Here is a 20866-nt window from a genome sequence, read left to right as displayed (position 1 = left end):
TAGAGAAACTGTGTATGCAGGCACCAGTTACACTCACAAGAACATGGACCAGTGTGACCCTCATATTATAAAGCAAGCACACATCACAAAACCCCATGAGTAAAAAAGAAAGACGGGTGGTATTTGTTCACCATGACCTACCAGGTGATGGTGCAAAAGTGCAAATTAAATCACCAAAACAATGCATTTCAATCTTCAAACGTGCTGGTGAGTCAATGAAAGAAAATTCTCAAAAGAAGGCAGGCAGGGCCATTCCATTGTGCAACCTTCAGAAAGAGACCCCATTGGTCACTCAGGCAGGCACCCCTAAGAGAAGCCCTATGAGCAAAAGTAGGAATGGATCCTTTGTGATCGGTTCAGGTGTTAAATGTAGTGCAATGTTGAAGGTTTGTTCAAATGTCCTTTGTGAGTTTGATTTGGCGACTTCAAAGTCCAGTTGTCATTATAGGAAACGCTGCCTTTCTATTTGGTGATTTCTCTATATCTTCATACAATTTACTGAGCTGTCATGAAGTTAGGTGGTAAAGTCCACTGGCTAACCCAGGCAATGTGCTTCTTTAAAGTAGTTGTTGATGTGTTTGAGGAAAAGTGTTGTGTTGGCATTACAGTTCCCTCAAAACATGATCAGCACCTGCTTTACCAGCTGCTCTAAGTCCAACCAAAAGAGGAGTCCCTGCCTGAGGCAGATGCTGGGTCTCAGAAGACAGCCTATGCATCACACTGGACATGCAACTGACCATGTTAAAGGTCCACGGCAGCTTCTGATCCCACATTGCTCCAACTGTCTGGATGCTTGTAGGTCACCAGTATGCACATGTGGGTTATTTCACAGAATGGGGTTCAACTCCATTGGGAACTCTTTTCAGATCACACAGGTTTTGGTTGCAGACTGAACAATGCTCAGGATATCTGCTGTCCTCCTGGACCACACTGAGGAGGACTCAAGGGAAGGCAGCTGAGTGCAGGGGGTACCAGATGTTGAGGTCAGGCTTGTCTTGATTCCTTTCTTGATGGAAACTCCCTGGATGCCTGACTTTGAAAAACAGACCCAGTATCAATAAGACATGTTGTCACTGACATGTGGTGTTTGATAAATGAATGTACAAAAAATGCAAAAGAATGAAGTTGTGTATGTACCACACACCCCACACCAAAATGAACTCAAAATAAATCAGTATAGCAACTAATATTATAAAAATTGGGATCTAATGGATAAAAATCCTCATGAGTGTGGGCTAACTTATGTTTTCTTGGAAATGACACTAAAAGCACAATAAACAAAAATATATTTTAGACTTTATCAAAGTAATAATGTATGTGAATCAAAAATCACTATCAAAAGAGTAAAAAAAAAAAAACTCAGACATACAAAACTGGAGAAAATATTTGCAAATTATACCTGATAATGATTTAGTCCAGAATACACAAAACAAGTATGTAACTCAACCCCCCACACACCAAAAAAGCCCAATTCATAAAACTGGTCAAAGGATGTGAGTAGGTATTTCTACCAAAAAGATATTCTGCAAAGATAATAGCTACAAATGGAAAGATGAGCTCAGAAAAACATGCTCGCCATGGTCAGTCATTAGGAGAATGACCTTGAAAATGACAGTGAGTCATTAGGAGAATGACCTTGAAAATGATAGTGACCAACGTCAGCAAGATTGTGGCCAGATAAGAAGTCTCGGCTCTGCTCACCCACAGAAACCACAACTTAACCACCATCCACGGAGTCCCAGCAGGAGCAGCACTCTGTGGAAAAAAAACAAACAAAACAAAACAAAAAAACAAACAAACAACAAAAAAAAAAAACAAGAAATATCACCTTAACAAGGGGAAGAAGAACAGCTTTACTTTACCGAATCTGCCCTTCCACCCTCGGGTCCTGGTCCCAATAGTGAGATGCCCTCCACCTGCAATTTCTTCTGGGGGATGGGGATAACACAGCCTCTGCCCCCACAGCCTTTCTATCACTGCCCAAAGATCCAGCCTCTGTCTGGCTGAGGGGTTTGCAGGCTGGATACTCTGGGGGCAACTGAGAATGAGGAAATGGGGAGGGCTCAGGGTAATTGATGTGCAGGTCTCCACAGCTAGCCCATGCATGAACCCTGCAGCTGGTGTTGAGTTCCTCACAAAAATGAAAACAGGACTTTCTTTCTTTAACTATATTTTATATTTATGCTATTACAGCAGTCCCATTTTTCTCCCTTTGCTACCCTCCACCCAGCACCCCCCAAGTCCCTCAGGCAGTCCCCACACCATTGTCCATGTCCATGGGTTATGATGCATCTATGTTCTTTGGCAACTCTGTTCCCTAGAGTGGACTTGACATCCCCATGACTATTCTGTAGTTATCAGTGTGCACGGCTCAGAACTTTCATAGGATCCAGCACTTTCACTGTGAGTTTCTATTCAGAGGACATGAAACCAGGATCTCAAAGAGATATCTGCACTTCCAGGTTCACTGCAGAGTTATTCACGACAGCAGAGACATGGAAACCACCTCGGTTTTCCACCAGCAGATGATAGATAAGGCAGCTGTGGTGTGTAGATACACAATGGAAAACTCTTCAACCACAAAAAGCAGGAAGTGCTGCCCTTTGAGACAACACGGATGCACCAGGAGGACATTATGCTGAGTGACATGAGCCAGAAACAGTGAGGTAAATCCTGCATGATTTCCCTTATCTGCAGAATAAATTTTTTAGAGATCTGAAATCAAGTAAAATAAGGGAGAGTAGTGACTACCAGAGGCTGGGGATTGGGAGAAGAAGAAAACATTGATCAATACATGTAAACTTTCTGTTGCATGATAAATACATTCTGGAGACTAATGTACTGAGTGCTAATCATAGTTGAACAATTATGAATTGTGCCCTGGAAATTTGCTGTGTTCTCACCCCACACACCAAAACAAAATGAAAATTGTGAGGTGATGGATATATCAATCATTCAAGTGTGGTGATCTTTTCAGAGTGTACATATATACCAAAACACCAAGATGTACACCTTAAATATATACAATTCCCATGTGTCATTATTTCTCAAAAAGCTAGGGAAAAGAATGTTCTTGGTTCAATACCTTTTTTTTTTAAATAGAAGTAAAGCATCTGCAGCAAACATGAGCCCTAACGAATATTAACCAGGGCACACATTAGATATTCCTTCTGCAAATAGTTTTTTAACATTAATATTTACTTATTATCTTGGGAAAGGAATAGGGCATGTTACACACTGAATAGTAACTACAACATAAAAAGGGTAGTGAGAGAATGTAACACCCTCACATGATTGTGGATTCTAGGCAAAAAAAGTGATACTTTAGATATTGAGGGTATTTTGTGACGTGGCTCGAGTCAGACCCTCAGCACCTTCTGTCCTTGTGGTGAGAAGACACTGGTCAGCTTCCTGAGTGATTGGCACCTTGTGGACTGTACAAACTGGGGTGTGGGGACCTGCTAACCACATCCTGTTACCTAGTCAGCTTTGCTCAGCTCCTGTCTCCTGCTCAACAGAAGCAGCAGCATGTTCCCCAAATTCCTCAGCCTCCTGGGTGTTGGTGAGTCCTGGAAAGGAAGGGAGGGGTGAGTCATAGAGGAAATCTGGGCTTCCATGAGGCACAGGACCAGTTCCATGGATGGGTTGCATGTGAGCACGGGATCCATTGGGAATCAGTTGCCTCTCATGTGGTTTCCTTCCAGGGCTCTCTCTGGGCCAGAGGATCTGGACACTCACAGGTGAGTCCTCTCCATCCCCTCAGTACAGTGTACAGCAAACCCTCCGGGTGTCAGCCAGGGATTTTGCAGGGAGAGAGGAGTTGGGGCTTCTCTGGATGACACTGGAGGGCCAGCAGTGAGACTTCAGGAAACACAAGGAGAGTGGCAAGTCCTGTGGGACCCTAGGGTCTTATTTCTGCTGGGAGAACCTTCCTAGTCTCTCCCTGAGGCTACAAATCTCAGGTCTGTGTTCACATGAAGGAGGTGTGGATTTCCCAAGCTGTGGTTTGTGGCTGGTCGCTGTCATCTCCATAATTAGGGGAACAAGATGCCTGATCCCACACAGGCCTCCTAGAACCAGGTGTCCCATGCCTCCCCTAAGCTGCCCTTCACCATAGGAACTGCAGGGACTCCCACTGAACCTACCTCAGGGAAAGGGGCCAGTCCTGGCTCTTGGGGCAATTCTGATGGAGGAGAACTTAATAAAACATCAGGGTTTTTTTTCACCTTATTTTAATCAAGTAGAACTTGCTCGTTTCTCCCATGTCAATTTCTTTTATTCAAATTGTGTTTTAAGTTAACTTTGCACAAACATTTTATAAACACTCAAGAATAATCCTTGTTGTGGGGTGACCTGCAGGTCCATGTGGGGTTGGACTGTGTCTCTGGTCCCCCACCAGGTCACCCTGGGCATTAGGAGACTCAGTTTGGGGGAAGCCTTGGGGGAATGAAGAGGAGAAAAAGCCCCACAAGGGGTAAGAAGAGGGGCAGTTCCCCATTCTGAGCTCTAAGGCAGTGACCCCTCTCTCCCAGGTGGGCACAACAAGCCCTCCCTGTCAGCCTGGCTGGGCCCTGTGGCTCCCCTAGGAGGGAGTGTGACTCTTCAGTATCATTTCCACCCTCCATTTACCTCATTTAAAGTAACCAAAAGGAATGAGACCCCCAGTCCTGAACTCCAGAGAGATCACATCAACACCTTCACCATGAGCCCCATGACCCTAAGCATGCAGTATCCTACAGATGTTTTGGACATCACAGCCACACATCTGGTTGGTCAGTACCCAGATGCCCTTGCAACCAAGAGTTATCACTGCATTCCCAATCAGGATGAACCTTAGAAGGAGAGGCTGCTCTGGGAAGGCAGAGACAGGGTGTGTAACATAAGGAATGGGGAGCCCAGGGAAAGGATGAGGTGCCAACAAGCAGGAGAGTCAACTCAGGAATTAGCAGGAGCAGAATGCTGCTGCCTGGAGCAGGCAGGGAGGACCCAGCAGGGGCCATGTCACCTGATCCTAGCTCCAGAGACCCTCTAGGGTCTTGAAACCCTGTCTTGGAGCAGCCAGAGCCTCAGATTAGCCAACATCACCTGTCACATTGGGAGTGGTCTCCAGAGGCACAGGTTAGAGCATAGATTGGGAAATACCCCTTTTGTCTCCACATTCTTCCCTAGTCTCCTGCCTGTCATCTTTTTTGCTCTAGGAGACATGTGCAGGGAGTTGTGAAATGCATCCAGCAGGGTCACCTCCACCGCACACATAGAGAGCAGGGACACGATAGAGTGGGAGTGGATCACACAGCCATGCAGCTTCAAACCAGCCCTAAGAGTCTGGGTCTTTTAGTCAAGAGAGACAGAAAAGCAGGTCCAGGTGGGGTGGTGAGATCGAGGCTGTGAATGTCATAAGCCAGAGGATGGACCCGGATGCTTAGGGGGAAAGCAGCACAAAGACTTAGGAAGGAAAGGAGACATCACAGGCCTGAGAGAGGAAGAAATCCACTCCTGGAATATCAGGAGAAGGGGTGAGGGGGGCAACACATGAAACCTACTCTCTTTCTTCCTAGGTGTGTTCAAGAAACCCTCCCTCTCAGTCCAACCAAGCTCCTTTGTGGACACAGGAGAAGCTGTGACCCTGCACTGTCACTCAGAAGTCACGTTTGACCAGTTTATCCTGTGCAAGGAAGGGGATGCACAGCATTCCTGGCAGGTTGCTGAGAAGTTCCAGGCTGGGAACAGGCAAGCTCACTTCTCCATGGGCCTGCACACCTGCACATGCGGGGACCTACAGGTGCTATGGCTCTGTCCATCACTCCCCCTGTGAGTGGTCAGTCCCCAGTAACCCCCTGAAGGTCGTGATCACAGGTGAGTGTGGCCACACCAGCCCTAATTCTCTTTGTGTTCTGCAAGCTTTAAGGGGTGATATGGTGTTGAGTACAACATTAGTATGGGGGAGAGAAAGACAGACACACAGAGAATAAAAAACTCAGGAGTGGGAGCTTGTATGGCAGAGTGTCAAGGGAAAAGAAGAATAAATGGAGAACAGATAGCATGGTGTTGTAATGCAAAGAGAAAACAATTGACACTATGAGGTAGAAAAGGGGCCACATATTAAACTTGACAAGCTCAGGGAAGGCTTGCATGGCATCTTGCAAACTCAGAGACCTCAATTACCCACATAGGATGGTCTGAAAGTAAAAACAGCCTAACTAGAAACAGATCATGGTGGGTAGTTGTGTTCTAGGCTGGTGTTTTTCCCTTAAAAAGGTCAATCTTTACTTCACCCGAGCCTGTCTATTCTCTTTTTGTGTCTGATAACATGCCTTTGGAATGTCAAATTTCTTTATTCCAGACTCCCTCCAAGCACTGGCACCACATCAGAGGGAGACCTCAAAACCCCTCATTGTTACTATTATCATGTTAATTGTTGACTGTTAACTACCTGTACCCACCTATGTGAAAGATGTGTCTATCATTTTGCTTTATTCAATCCCAGAGGTTCTCACTTTACTTCCTCCCACCTCCCTAATCTATCACCAATGGATTTCATGTAATCCATTTATGCTTCCTCTTTTCACTGTAATGTACAAAATAAGGTGCAAACTGACATTCTTTGGAGCATTTTTTCAACTTTTTGATGTTTTGTTTCCTGCCAATTGTCATCAGTTAGTCTCCAGTGGAGTGACAGGTTTCTCTACAGGTTTGGATATTTCTTATTTTCACAACATTGACAGACAGACAGAGAATGAGAAAGTTGGACCAGAAGACCCATGAACATGGGGATGAGGGCTGTTTCCCCAGCTCAGAAACAGAGAGTTCCCATTCTGACACCACAACGCCCTTCCTCTGCAGCGAGGACACAGTAACACACCAGATACCCCTCAGCCAGCTCTATGAAAGATCCAATGAGAGATGAGGACCCAGAGGAGTTGCCCAATCACATGGTTTAACAGGGACTTTTGCACAAAGAGGGAGGAGTGGTCATTCCTAACATGTGGGTGCAGGATCACACTGGTCTGTCTCTGCAGAATGAGGTGCTCACGGATCCTGGGGAGATTCTGGAACTTTTCACTCCATAATCTCTTCATTTCAGATGAAGAAACCTAAGATCAATCTGTGTTCTGGGGAGTCCCTAAAGTGTGCTCTCAGTTCCATTATTGAAGACAACCCCAGGTCTCATGGCTTTGAGGGGCATTAAGCAGAGAGGTACATGCAGAAAAGAGCAGAGGTTCAGGGAGAAGCAGAGTCCAACACACACGCACACAGGAGTCAGCACTGCAGGGATCAAAGTGAGGCCGACAGACCCAGAAGACACACAGAGTGGACACTGCAGGGAGGGAAGACAGAATTCTTCCTTCTCTGCCAAGGACAGTGTAAGTTGTGGGCTAAGATCAAGGTCTCTGTTTCTTCTAGGAATGCAGAAGAAACCAACTCTCTCAGCCCAGCTGGGCCCCACAGTGATGTCAGGGGATAACATGACCTTGTTCTGCCAATCAGAGAGTCCAAGTGACCTGTACCACCTATGCAGGGAGGGCGAGGCTCATGGGTGCTGGTTTGCTGGGGGGCAGAGTCACCATACTGTGTTCCAGGCAGACTTCCCTCTGGGCCCTGAGACCTCAGCCTACAGAGGAACCTACAGATGCTCCAGCTCTTTCAATCACTCTCATGTATGGTCACACCTGAGTGACCCACTGCACCTTGCCGTCATACTTGAGGAACCTTGTAACTGTTCCTGTTTTACTAGACACTCAATCATGGAGCTACATCTGAAGGTTGCCCTCCTGGTGATGGGCATCTTGGGGACTCTGGAGAAAAGGAAGCACTGAGAAATGCAGGGAGGAAAAGAGCAGATACAGGGCAGGGCCCTTCAGACCTTCTTTCACCTCCTGTATGGACACCCACAGCGGGGCCCTATGTACCCAGGCAGATGAAGAAAGAAGTCAGGGAAGACCTGGGAACGGGAGGGGCTGGGTGCAATCTGGGGAGCATAGAGGTTGCATCAGCCTCTCACCCTTATTTGTTTCCCAGAGCACCTTCTGACCTACAAGCGATTTCCCCATTGAGGGGCACAGATATATATCACCCAAGGTGACCTGTCTCCTGACCACACCTGTCTTTGGTCACCAGGCTTATCTAACTTTGTCCCTTCCCACTGTCACATCTCAGGTGGTCACTGCTCAAGGTACTCAGGTGAAAGGACCAGAAGGCCACATCTTTCTTTCAGGGCAGGACAGAGTAAGGGGTGGGCAGGGAGCCACCCTTCAAGGAAAAAATGGTACTACATTAGTGGGGTAAGGAGTACACCTGCTGACATTTCTCTCACCCTTTTCCTAGGATCTTCTACAAGTACTTGCCTGTCACCCTCACAGTCAAGCACGACAAAAGGTAAGCAAGGGGGCCCCTTAATTTGGTCCATGGTCTCTGGAAGGCAAAGGTTCTGCCACCTCCCTGCTCCGTGACTTTGGCCTAATGAAATTCCCAAATTTTTCATCAGCACTGGTTTTGGTGGTGGTCAGCATGGGAATCAGAACAGGCATTTAGCCAGTCATGCTTCTCAGCTGGGATTCATGTCAGTGCCCCCTTCCCCCTCTCAGAGTTCCTGGGGAATTCCCAGAATTTCATTAGTCCGTTTAGCAGAGCTTGTCTTACATCACCACACATCTGTATTTTTGTCTAGGTGCTTATCTAAACATTTTATTCTATCAGTTTATCTGTTCTGCTAGGTTCTTATCAATCTTGCTCTCTAGGTACAGCCTCAATAAATGATTGGGTCTGATAATTGTGGTAATCCTTGACCCCAGAAAGACTAGAGTGTATCACCCTCTTCATCCTCCATCTCCAGCCACAAACACCCAAGACTAAACAATAGGGAACCTCATCCACTTGGGTGTGTCTGGTTTGATCCTCGTGGTCCTTGGGGTGCTGCTGTGGGAAGCTTGGCACAGTTGGAGAACACCTCATGATGCAGCTGAACACAGGGGACAACAAACCCACCGTCAGTGAGGTGGAGCCTGCAGAGGAGTCTGATGACCCCAGGAAGCCCTGGAGGGAACTGTGGGAGCCCGTGGGAAAGAGTCTGCTGAGGATCTGGAGGGTGTGGGCGTGGTTCCCATGCAGGGAGAGGTGGGGCTGGTGCTGCAGACGCTTCTCCACAGTTAGACTGTGGGTGTCTCACCTCACTGCACTGATGACTTTTCTTGACTGGTCCCTCTGTTCTCAACCCTGTGACCTGGGGCTCAGCCCACATCACAGGTTCAGATCCACACCTGGGCTCACCCTCCATCTCTGGTCCACTTTCCTGTGGGGCATTTTTCTCACTTTCATTTTCCACATTCACTGACTGTTCATGTCTTTGGGTCAGACAACAAATCTGTGTCAAAGGACTGGTTAAAAGGATCAACACCAGGACTTGTTTGGACTGATGGACACAGACAATGGTGTGCTGGTCACCAGGGGGAAGGAGTCAGAGTGAGACAGAGGAGGGTGAAGAGAGTGAAATACACAGTGATGAGAGATTTGACTTGGGAATGGGAAAACAATGCCATATACAGGTGATGTATCATAGAATTGTGTACTTGAAACCTCTGTAATATTTTTAAGATTTCATATATTACTTTTTTAGAGAGGGGAGGTGAAAGAGGGAGAGAAACATCCATGTGCCACAGAAACATGAATTTATTGTGTGCCCTGACCAAGAATAGAGCAGGGCCCACTTTGGTTCACAGGCCCTTGCTCACCTCACTGAGCCACACCAGTGAGGTCTGCCACCTGTGGAATTGTATGAACTTGTATCACCCCAATAAACTTGACTTTAAAAGACTACTTTGGAACAAATAAATCCAAAAGCATCGTGAAAATCACTGCCTGGTTCGGTGAAGGACTGCTGTGTGTGTCAGATGATGCACTTGGTGTGGTTCCTCCAGAAATGCCTTGATTCTGAAAGAGCAACTGGCGTTTGAAGTGACAGGCGGTGTGTTTGTAAACCAGCTCCCAGAAAACACCGTTTTTTTCCCGAAGCATTTGTCCTGTTTCTGGGTGTAAATGCTTCTTGAGGACGGGCAGAGCTGCCCACCATCCTCTCCCTGGTGTCCACAGTCTTTCTTTCCGGCCACCAGCCTCACTGAGTCCCAGCCGCGCCCCTTTTCCAGCTGGTTCACCACGAAGTGCTCTGGACCTTATCCCGGGGTGCACAGTGCGCTGCAACCAGCCCGGCCCAGACCGGGGTCCCTGCCTACCGCCTGGATGGGCGCAGGGTGTCTCACTCAGGCCGAAGCCATGGTCGCCCCAACCCTGCTTGCCGCCAGGATCCCGGCCTACCCACGTGGGGGGCTCGAAGTCCCTGGGGAGGCCAGTGCGGTCCTCCCAGGCCCCGCCCCCCACCCCGGTCCCTGTGCTTTCTCACCTGGTCTGGGTCCTCCGCCTGCGCCGCCGCCGTCGCTGCCGAAAGAGACCGCTGTCCCTTCTGAGCTGCTCCAGAGCTCCTTGAAGTCCTCCCCCCTCACATCGCCCTGCAAATGGCACAGGTGGACGCCGTGTGCCTGCCACCCACCCGGCTGCAACAAGAAGTTCTGGAGCTCCGACCACTTATTCTTCGCCACCGAATGCACACGGAGCAATAGAGCTTCCCCTTACCCCCTCTGCTCCAGGAGCTTCGCCCGCAGCGACCCCCTGTCCAAGCTCGAGCGCCGCCACCGCGGCTGCCACCTTCAGTGCTCTGGAGCCCAGAGCCAAAGCACTTCGCTCAAGACTCGTTGCCCACAGCCCAGCCCTTAGCCCAGCCCCCGGCCGCCTAAAGGGCCCCCAGCGCAGTCGGCCTGGAGCTCGCTCCCCGCAGGGCACCAGTATAACAGGCTCGTCGTCCCAGCCCCCTTCCAAGGATCCCCTGAGGACCCTAAGATGCTTCTGATGCCCTGGAGAGAGCAAGGAGGAAGAGACCTGGACTGGACTGGGGTCAGCTGGACCTTAAAGATGGCCGTCAGGCATGGGGGGCTGGGGCCCGTGTCTGTAAACGCCATCACCTAGCTTTTAAAAAAAACATTTTTAAGCGAGAGAGACAGTTGTTTGCCTACAACTGGCCAGATACACTGAAAGATGAGGACCAGACTTGCAACCTGAAAATCCTGCCACAAGAGGGAGCCAGAAGCACGAAGTTGGGCACCCATACAAGGTCCTAGTAGCCTCAGAACACACAGGACCAACAGAAACAATCTGCCCTGAGGACAGCTGGTCAAGCTTGCAGGAAGTGACTGCGACTTCAGATACAAAAAGAGAACACAGCACTCCAAAGATCAGGAAGAATCAAAGTCTCTGCCATCACCAATGATCATAATAATGTCCCAGTCCTGAACCAAAGGCATGGAGAACTGCCATTTACCCAACAGGTAATTCAAAAAACACTCCATGAACTACAAGACAAAACAAAAAGACAACCAACAAAGTCAGGAAAACATTACAGGGACCAAATTCCAAATTCAACAAAGATACAGAAGTCATAAAATAAAGCCCGTAACTTCTAGGGCTGCAAAATTACATGAATGAAATGAACAATGGTACAGAGGGCATCCACCAAAAACAAACAAAAAAACCCAATGGTCAATATTCTTGTGAATACAGATGCAAAATTTTTCAATGAATATTACATGATGAATTCAAGAGCACATGCAAAGTTTTGTACACCATGATCAAATGGGATTTAACACAAGATCCTGAAAATTGGCAAAAAGGTTTAAACATGTGCAAATCAGTAAATGTTTTCACCATGACAATAAAGTAACTGATATGAAACAAATGGTTGTTTGAATAGATGAAGAGAAGTCATTGGAGAAATCACACCATTCATTCAAAATAAACTTTTCATAATGAACAGTGTCAACAAGTTGGGGATGGAATGAACACAGCTCAGCATAACAAAGGAGCCTTGTGTGGGGAGGGCCCCAGGTCTTCAAAGGCACTTGTCTTCCTGCATGAAGCCTCCTCCCTGTGGCCATGGGAGGGCACAGGAGAGTCCCCACAGAGCCTGTCATTCTCACGATGAGACACATACTAGAATTTCCTGTGGAAAGGGAGCAATAGTTTACCCAAATGGAGATCTTGTTCTCAGGCAAAGCCAGGTGAGTCGAAGAGAGATTGTGTACCTACTGGCCCAGCAGGGGTCTTCAAGGCCCTTCAGGAGGGTAGTCCTCACACCTGCCTTCCCTGAGGCCCCTTGCTGGTTAAAGGCACCTACCCATAAACCAATAGCTCTCACAGCTCTGCTGTCTCTCAGGGCATGAGACCCCAGTTGATAAACAGCAGGGGACTGGGAGTTTGAACCATCAGTTCCAGCTAAGAGGGTCACAGGTTTGGCGTGTGGAATGTGGATAAGTCACATATCCTTTCACACGCAGTTTCTGCCTCTATTTAAGAAAAAACATAAATATTATTCCACAAAGTAGTTGTGAAGTTTGCATGAGATGATGCATGAGTTACAGAATACAAACATAATTACTTTACACGTATTAACCATTTATAACTTTTGGGACTGTACCCTCTTAAGGTTGGTAGGAACAAGGAGCATCAATGTACATTCCCCCCTCATTATGGGTCCTTAAATGGCTAAAACTTCCCTGGAAATACACAAAATCTAAGTCCTTTCTGACTGAGGGTTGAGGGGGGACCCTGGTGGCCCTCATGTCTCAGAGGAGGTGTTTCCTGAGTTTGTTGGGAGCCCAGGAGCCCATCGTGAGTGACTGAGCCCTGGGCTGGAGGGGGCTGGGATGCTGCCCAAGGACCCAGCAGGACTACTTACCAGGGGCTACAGGTTTCTCTGCTGCCCATGACTGGCTGTCTGCTGTGGGCAGCAGGTATGGGCAGGACTGAGCAATGCCCCTGGCTTGGGCTTGCTGTGCAGTTGCTCTGAGGAAGGTCTTTTATTTCAGCCCACATTGGAGATTCAGGGATTGTTTCCAATGCAGAAAGTTTTGAAAGAAACAGGAATACACAGAACCAACTCCAGATAACTTCAGAGCAGTGATCCCAGGAATCCCAGGAGTGGAGGATTCAGAAACTGGGATGGCAGAGTTGATGGGGCTCAGTGCACAATCTACACTGATAATCTGCTCCTGGAGGTGTGTCCCCACTGTCTTCTGGTGTCACTCTTTGCTGTGAGGAAGTCTGGTGTCAGTGAGCTTGTCATTAAAGTAATTTGCATTTTCCATTGAAAATACTATTAGGATTTTTTTTTTTTGGGGGGGGGCGGATTTCTGGCTAGTGCTTCCTGATTTTTTTTAGCTGAAACTCACATAATATGCTAACCATTTAATGTGTACAATTCAGCATAGAATAGTATTTTTCATTTTAATTTCTGCTTCATTTACCACAGAAGGATAAGATACAGATTTCATATTTACATACATTTCCCTTATCACTTAGTTGGTCTTCCTTATCTCTGTAAAAAGTTTGATTACATTTCTCTTGAGCTGTTACTAAATGCCATGCTCACTTCTTTCTTTCTGACACCATGGATATGATGTTAGCCCTCCTCATTCCAGTCCCCAAGTACCTTCAGTCCCCACTTCTGGTCTCCCTAGGCTGCATTCTGGAAATTTCCTCTATATTGTAAGCCACTGTCATAACTGGACCTTCAACTGTGTCTTATCCTCAATGGAAAGCATTGTTTTAGTGTGTCCATTCTACTGCATTGTTCATCTTTCAGATTTCTAGTTCTAAACATTCCTCTGTAAAACCATTCAAATTCCTGGCTCAAAAATGGAATGTTCCCTTCGGTTTTCAGATATTTACACTCAAATTGCTCTCATATTTCCCACTGACTGTCTTTTATTGCCTATGACAGCCCCCAGTATCAGTAGACAGGTCTCCATAGCTCTGTCAGCATTAGGATTTGGCTACTCTCCACTACTTTAGGAGTTTCTTGCCTCACACAACAGGTCTCCCACAGATTCTCCAGGATAATCCTGGGAGTCAGGCTGACCAGGGGCTGTGGCAGGTGCCCCTACCCCATGCCGTCCACTCTCTCAGACTCAGCATCTGCTCAGTGTTCTGCCCAGCAGGGTTAGTCCCATGGAACTTCACACACACACACACACACACACACACACACACACACACGAGACAGACACCCATAGCTGACATACTGGACTCAGTCTGTTTCAGGACACACAGGGGAGACTGCTGACTCCTGACCATGAACTCAGGTGAGTGAGCAGACATTCCAGAGCCCACATAGAAACATAGGGCAGGGACCACACTCCCAGCATTCACCTGCTCCCTGACCACCTTCCTGTGATGACCTGGGGTCCCTCTCTGTCCACTCAGGTGGAAAGCCCCTTCCTATGACCCTGGGATGGTCCTGGTCACTGGAGGCCTCTCAGTTTCAGTCTCTGTTCTCCACTGCGGTTCCTCCTCTGTTGGGAAACTTTCATTTCTCTTTCCTGCATGTGTCTGAGCCTACATACTTTAGAGCTGTTGTGAGTAGCTGGGCTTGGTGTTCACAGCCGACAAAATCTCAAGTGGATGAAACAATCCTACACTTGACCCTGGATACCTTGATCCCCTCATGGCCCAGCCCACTCACACCTTCATCTGGTCTGGAAATAGAAGTCTCCCTCTCATGAAACAGCACCACTGACCCACAGCCACTGTGGGGGACTGGGCTTTGTGACAATATCATCCAGATGAAGCAACTGAGGTAGACACAGGACATTACCCCTCAACAGTACAAAGACATTGCATGATGAGTATTTAAGTAAATAATTGCTTTAAGTAAAAATCAGGACTCCAACCCAAATCAATGGCCCCTGAAGCTTGAAGGCAGGACCACAGCATGGGGAGGAGGCTTGAGCCAGGAAACAAGGGGCACTGAGGAGCCAGGGATCACTCAGAAGCTTGTCCCCAGGAAGGTGGGTAGGTGCTGTTGCTAAGAAAAAAAATGAGAACTCAGTGATGGTGACTGGGATAGAAAGAAAACCACACTCTGGGGGCAGGGGAAGGTGTGCATGTCCTTTCCTCACTTCCCTGTATCTGTCCTTTGTGCTCATTGTCAGAGTGACACTTTGCTGAACTCCACAGTATGGAGACTGTGTCTCTGCTGAGCTGAGCTCTGCAGACACAGGGACCTGCATCTTTCTGAAGTAACACCAGGGCTTTGGCGATCACTATCCATGGGTAGGACCCACAAGGAGATGCTAATGGTCGTACTAAGGGGGAACAGGATCACATGGGAGAGTCTCTGACCTGGAAGGATGTGCCCTGGGTCACCTCATCTGCAAGGGACATCTCAGGATGATCAGAGTGAAATAGTTCTTCATGAGAATGAGAGCCAGACTCTTGGGGAGACACTGTCCCCCTTCCTCAGGGGCTGCTGATGTGGCGACGCCAGGACAGAGACAGTCAGCCTCCCAGTGACCACATTCTGTATCTATCCACCGTAGGACACTGTGCTCTCTTCCTTCTGCACAGCTGAGTTCAGAGAGGAGAAACCATGTCCCCCACCCTCATGGCCCTGCTCTTCCTCAGTGAGATGTGAGGGGTGAGGGGAAGCCCTGTTCTATCAGGACCCCAGGACTCAGGAGGCTCCTGGGGAGGAGGGTTCTGCTCCGGATTCAGGGCAAATCTCTGACAGGGACTTCTTGCAGGGCTGAGTGTGGGGCTGAGTGTGGGCCTGAGGACCTCAGTGCAGGCAGGTGAGTCTGTCTACAGGGCTCTCAGGTGTCATTCCCCCCTGGGGACATGATGCTATCCCATGGGAAGTTGGAAATGAAGAAATGCATTTCTGGGATGAAAGATGAATGACATCTGAGACGTTGGGGGCTGAGAGCTGGGCACTGGGGCAGGAAATGTTCAGACTCAATCCTTCTTTCCTTTCAGGGACCCTCCCCAAACCAACCCTCTGGGCTGAGCCAGGCTCTGTGATCCCATGGGAGAGCTCACTGATCATGTGGTGTTAGGGGACCCTACAAGCTGAGGAGTACCATTTATATGAAGATGGTACTTCAGAGCCCTGGTTGAAACAGAAGCCACTGGATCCCAGGAACAAGACCAAGTTCCCCATCGCATGCATGACAGAGCACACTGCAGGGAGATATCAGTGTTACTATCTCAGCCAAGGTGTCTGGTCAGAGAACAGTGACACCCTGGAGCTGGTGGTGACAGGTGAGGAGACACCAGGGGACCCAGGCTCAGGCTCTGCCCTAGGAAGGGGGATGCTCTCAGGGGGTCTCCCCCTCACAGAGCAGCCTTGGGGAACATGAGGGAGGTGTGAGCCCCATTTAACACACTGCCTTTTTCTCTCCTAGGAGCCTACAGCACACCCAGTCTGTCAGCCCTGCCCAGCTCTGTTGTGACCCCAGGAGGGAACATGACTGTGAAATGTCACTTAGATGAGGGATTTGGCAAGTTTTTTCTGACCAAGGAAGGAGAAGAAAGGCTCTCCTGGACGCTGGACTCATAGCAACACCCCAGTGGGCAGTTCCAGGCCCTGTTCCATGTGGGCCCCATGATCACCAGACAGAGCGGGACTTTCAGATGCTATGGTTATTACAGGAGCAACCCCAGGTGTGGTCACCACCCAGTGCCCCCCTGGAGCTTCTGGTCTCAGGTGAGTCCCTTACTAGTCCCATCCATAGGTGAGACATCAGACAGGTTGTTGGGGTCTTTGCAGGGAGGGGAGGCCCATGTGAGAGGTGGGGTGAGGGGAGCATAGGGGATCCTGGGTCAGAGACACAGAGAGAGAAACAGTGGGGCCTGGGGGCTAGGCCAGGAGGAGGGTTCATGGGAGGAGCAACCCTGCCATTCCTGTCTGGTCCCTGCAGGTGGCTCAGGGAAGCCCTCCCTCCTGACCCAGCAAGGCTCCATTGTTGCCTCTGGGCAGAACCTGACCCTCCAGTGTGGCTCCGACATTGTCTATGACAGATTTACTCTGTCCAAGGAGGGGAGACAGGACCTCCACCAGAGCACTGTTCTGCAGCCCCAGGCTGAGCTCTCTCAGGCCACATTCCACCCGGACACTGGGAACAAACAGCTCCCATGGAGGCCGGTACAGGTGCTATGGTGGACACAGTATCTCCTCTGAGTGGTCAGGCCCCAGTGACCCCCTGGACATCCTGGTGGCAGGTGAGGAGCCAAGAGGTTCAGTCAGGGACCTGGCATCTGCTCAGGTCCTGCTTGGGGTCACAGGTGCTGGCCAGGACAAAAGTTGTGGGGTCCCCTGGGAGGGAATGAGAAACAGAGAGGGGGAATGGAAGAGGGAAGGGGAGACTCAGAGAAAACAGAGACAGACAGAGTGGAACATCCTAGTAAGGGGCCTGCTGACTCTCAGGTCAGAGTAGGTCCACTGCAGACCCTCACCTGGCACCCTCTCTCTCGGATGGCTCCCTGACAGACCCTCTCTCTCTGTGCAGCCAGGTCCCATTTTGGCTTCAGGAGAGAATGTGACCCTGCTGTGTCAGTCACAGAGCTGGAGGGACACTTTCCTTTTGACCAAGGAGGGGGCAGGCGATCCTCCTCTGTGTCTCAGATCACAGTCCTGAGCTCAGCAGCACCACGCAGAGTTCTCCTTGGGTTCTGTGACCTCCGCTCAGGGAGAGACCTACAAGTGCTACAGTGCAAACCACAGCATTCCCTACCTGTTGTCACAGCCCAGGGCCCCCCTGGAGCTCCTGATCTCAGGTGAGACCCCTGGCACTGACCTCTCTGTGCTCACTTGGCTCAGGGCCCTGTCCCTAGGAAAACTGGGGACAGAAATAAATGAGGAGTGCAGGAGGTCCCACAGAGAAGGTCTAGCCCCTGAGAGGTGAAAAAAGACAGGGCCTCCTACCCCTGAGCCCCCTGTTCTGAAACTCAGCAGAGAAAGTGCAGGAGGCAGGAGTGAGATGTGTGAGAAGTGAGGAGAAAGGTGATTAGACTGAGCAGAGAGGACAGATCCCCTCCCCCACTCACCCCCTGCATCTTCATTTCAGAGTCTGAGCCCCTGTCTCCCCAATCAGTGGACCCTCTCCCATAGAGCATAACTCCCTCCCTGGGAGTCCACCTCTGCGTGTCCCAGGATTCACCTGAGCTTCCAGCACTCACTGCTCACCTGAGAGTGAGGAGGGGTTGTGCCTGGCTCAGGAGGAGCTGGGGACTCCCACCCATTCTGAGGGTCTCCTGTCTGCCCTGTGGATTTGGGCCACCTGGTCTGTTCCTGCTCTTTTCTAACAACTTTTAGGAAATAATTACATGTATAAATTTGAGTTATAAACATTTCTGACATTAAAAGGTAATTCCACTCCTGTTTTATTGGGATTATGTTAAATTCACGCATTTATTATGAATATCACCTGTTATTATTAAGGAGTTTTTAAAAACATACTTTAAAAAGTTTATTTTTAACTTCAAATGCATTTTGAAGCATTAGTCATAAAATTATCTATACTCAGAACTCAAGAATTGTTTGAGTACCCCATATATGTCTGAGTGTATAGATGAGACCCACCCATGGACCCTGAGTCCTCAGCTGATGAATAAGTAAAAGCTCTTATCTCCAGAAGACTGAGTTTGGATGGTTCAGTCTCCCACACAGATCAGAGATTGCAAGGACATCCTCTGTTCTGTAATGAGAGACCACATTTGTCACCAAACCTGAATTCTCGGGATAAAGCCAACCTATGTCCCAAAGGGCCCCAGGAGCAAAGTCTGCACTCAAAAGTCCCCAGGAAACTAGCCTGACAGCAGACAGGACCCTCATAGCAGAGAGAGGGTTCCAGAAGGTGCTGGAAAAAGTCATATCATGAGGAATGGGAGAGGTCTGAGGACAGTTGGCTTGAGTGGTATCAACTCCTCATGTGCCCACTTCTTTATGGTTTTGAAGGAGCAGCCAACACCATCAGCCCATCACACAACAGCTCAGATAATACAAGTGGTGAATAGAAGAGTCCTCACCTGTGGGGCTGGTTGCAGAGGGTCCTCTGTCAGGGGGAGGCTGGTGAACTGGGTGGGCATCCCAGATCCAGGGAGACTTGTTTGCTCTGACATCTGCAACTTCTGTCCATGTTGCTTGGACTCCCACCCCCAAGACTACACAATGGGAAATCTCATCTGCATGGGCCTGGCTGGCTTGGTCCTGGTGGTCCTCAGAGTGCTGCTGTTTCAGGCTTGAGATAGCAAGAGAAGGGCCCAGGCTGCCACCAGGACCTGAACACAGAGGTAAAGGAGCACTGTTCAGAGTAAGAGCCTTGGAATTGTGCCCAGAAGGTTCTGGAAGATAATCTGGGGCATGCTGCATGACCGGTCTGCAGCTCACTGCAGGTTGAGGACAGATTGGTCATATGTAGTGGGACAAGGTCTGGACCCTTCAGCCATTAAATTCAGCCCATCTCCTCCCAACCATTGCTGAGCCATGTGACCCATTCCTGCCCTTTCCAATTTCAGTGAAATTAGCATTGATCCCACATGGCATGGTCACGTCCACACCTCCCTGAGCTTTCAGAAAACACGTTTTCTTTATATCTCATTACACCTGCCTTGTTGTCCATATGGAGTGCCCATCCACTCAGTTCAGAGCCTGTAATCTGTTTTAGTACATCCATGAGCTGGCATCACAGAGATTCAGCCCACAAGCAAAAAATCCCAAATGATGCCCTAGCACCTGCTCTGGACCCCACTAGCCTTCACCTTTCCTCAGATGGCACCTGTGGACTTTCTTCAGGAACCTGATTGCATGGAATCAAGATTTATTCAAATCCACATATGAGGATATTTATATTGCTTTTTTTTGAGATGTAGAAGAAAGAAAGAGAAACACCTATGTGAGAAACGAACATTGATTGGTTGCCTCCCATACGTGCCTGGACAGGGGATTTAACTTGCAATCTAGGTATATGGCCTGACTGGGAATGAAAACCACAAAGTTTTGGTTATGGGGCAATGCTCCAACCAATACAGCCACACCAACCTGGGGAAAACCAAGACCTGTTTGTTTGAAGGTACTGCCTGGGTTGCACTGCCTGGGAAAACCTATTGTTAAAAACACAGTACAGTATACAGATAATGTATTAGAGAATTGTACATTGAAACTTATATATAATTTCATTACCCAATGTCACCCCAATGAATTCCTCTTAGTAAAACACTGGTTCTTGCTGTTTTCCCATTTTTCGGTATCTGTTTTCCTCTCATGGTGATCGTTAAGGTGCCCCTGTGAGGTCCTCATGCAGAGTTGGGAAGTGGCTCACAAATTGACTTTCACAGACAGTAAAAGCCAGTGTGGGACACCAGTCACACCAGTCTGACAGCCCCAAGGTGCACCTACGCTACTTGCCTTTTTATATGTAATGATGATTTCTACTTCAGTGTTGTAACTGATTTTTCATGAAAGTACAATGCCATAGTCCCAATGGATCCAGACGAGAAGCCAAGGGGAAAATCCTACTATCTCTTGGGGGAGAGGACAGTGAGCCAATAGCATTCTAATGCATCACTTGTAGGAGTGCAAAATATAGTCACCAACCAAGAGGATACATTACACTTACCCAGTTAGAGACACACAGCTCTACCTTTAAGTACCTGTCTTAGAGAACATGTGTACATGGGCATCACTCACAAGGACACTGATTAGGGTTCAGGTGCTACTGATTTGAGAGATTTCAGGAAAGTCTGAAGCATGAGGCAAGAGAGGGCATTTGTGTGGAAAACACAGTGGAAACAGTTTGGGCGAGACTGCAAGTTGGGTGGGATGGGCACTGCTTTGGGCTTCAGAAGTCCTAGCTTCACTCAGCCACAGTGCCTACTGGTTTTCACAGCCAGAATTTATGAGGATTTATTTCCTTGGCTCTGGAACCCTGGACTGGGGTGCCCTGTGTGGGGCTGGGACCCTTGGATCCTTATGGGGGACCTCTGCAGC

General features: G+C 48.7%; 2 pseudogenes; both read left to right on the top strand.

The window, feature by feature from the left end:
- LOC114510963 overlaps positions 1 to 20866 on the top strand; it is a 133413-nt pseudogene that overhangs the window by 9643 nt on the left and 102904 nt on the right.
- On the top strand, positions 15302 to 19669 carry LOC114510964 (annotated as a pseudogene).

Source organism: Phyllostomus discolor, chromosome 12, assembly GCF_004126475.2.
Source record: "Phyllostomus discolor isolate MPI-MPIP mPhyDis1 chromosome 12, mPhyDis1.pri.v3, whole genome shotgun sequence".
Classification (NCBI taxonomy): Eukaryota; Metazoa; Chordata; class Mammalia; order Chiroptera; family Phyllostomidae; genus Phyllostomus; species Phyllostomus discolor.
Note: the sequence above shows the minus strand (reverse complement) of the source record. Positions and strands in the feature narration are given on the sequence as shown.